Source organism: Echinops telfairi, unplaced genomic scaffold (assembly GCF_000313985.2).
Source record: "Echinops telfairi isolate 266 unplaced genomic scaffold, ASM31398v2 ScPeMD7_60;HRSCAF=208, whole genome shotgun sequence".
NCBI lineage: Eukaryota > Metazoa > Chordata > Mammalia > Afrosoricida > Tenrecidae > Echinops > Echinops telfairi.
In genome coordinates this window covers 28,348,346-28,349,605 of record NW_022103958.1, presented here as the reverse complement: position 1 = coordinate 28,349,605, position 1,260 = coordinate 28,348,346, and the positions used below count along the sequence as shown (strand labels likewise).

Genomic DNA, 1,260 nt, shown 5'->3' with positions numbered 1-1,260 from the left:
TGAGCCCTTGGCATCAGCTCCTCACCTTTTTCCCCTCCATCCCTGCTCCCCCCTCCCCCATGAATCCTTGATAATTTATAAATTATCATTATTTTGTCATATCTTACACCGTCCGACGTCACCCTTCACCCACTTCTCTGCTGTCTGTCCCCCAGGAAGGAGGTTATATGTAGATCCTTGTGATCAGTTTCCCCTTTCTACCCCATCTTCCCCTTTACCTCCTGGTATCACTACTCTCATTATTGGTCCTGAGGGGTTTATGTGTCCTGGATTCCCTGTGTTTCCAGCTCTGAGCTGTACCAGCGTACATCCTCTGGTCTAACCAGATTTGTAAGGTAGAATTGGGATCATGATAGTTGAAGGGTGGAGGAAGCATTAAAGAACTAGAGGAAATTTGTATGTTTCATTGTTGCTCTAATGCACCCTGACTGGCTGACCTTCCCCCACTCTGACCTTTCTATAAGGGGATGTCCAGTTGCCAACAGATGGGCTTTGGGTTACCACTCCACACTCCCCCTCATTCACAATGATATGTTTTTTTGTTCTTTGATGGCCGATACCTGATCCCATCAACACCTTGCTTCCCCCTAAACAGGGACTTGAACCCTGGACCATCAGATTAAAAGTCCAATGGTCTACCAACTGAGCTATCCAGGATCTTCATTTCCAATGCATTTTCTTTTCTTCTTGAACTCACTGATGTCAGTTCCCCTTTATCCCCTTTCTCCCCAACCCTACCACCTCCTGAACCCTCAGTATATTATAAATTAATATTTTCAATGATCTTTTTGAAGCCACTTCATATATATATATGTGTGTGTGTGTGTGTGTGTATTTATATGTATCAACATACATAGAGTGTTAGAGAGATGTATAAACATACATATGTGAATATATAGATGAATGGATATGTATAGATATAGAGAAAGATGTCTCACTGATTTTACTCTTCTAGGGAGCTCAAGTTTAGATAACATGTACACAAACATTTAAACAGGTAGATATGGCAGTTTATTTGTGTTTGACAATACTAAGCTATAGTCTGAATAATATGTTGAATAACTCCTTATAACCTGCATAGTTTGAAAAATTATTAGCACAAAAAATTCTGAAAACCTGAAAGCCATCAAAATCTGTCTTCAAGGTAAGCATTTCCTCAACTGTCAAGCAATGACAGGTGATTTCTACAGGAAGACTTGAGACGAAGACAGCAATAATGAGTTTCTATGGCTGTGTCACTACTTGGCATGAATACTGTTC

General features: G+C 40.6%; 1 non-coding gene across 1 annotated transcript; it reads right to left on the bottom strand.

Moving 5' to 3' along the window:
• Window positions 1–584: 584 nt before the first annotated feature.
• On the bottom strand, window positions 585–657 carry TRNAK-UUU. Its single transcript has one exon. It is a non-coding gene; the product is annotated as a tRNA-Lys (tRNA).
• Window positions 658–1,260: the final 603 nt, after the last annotated feature.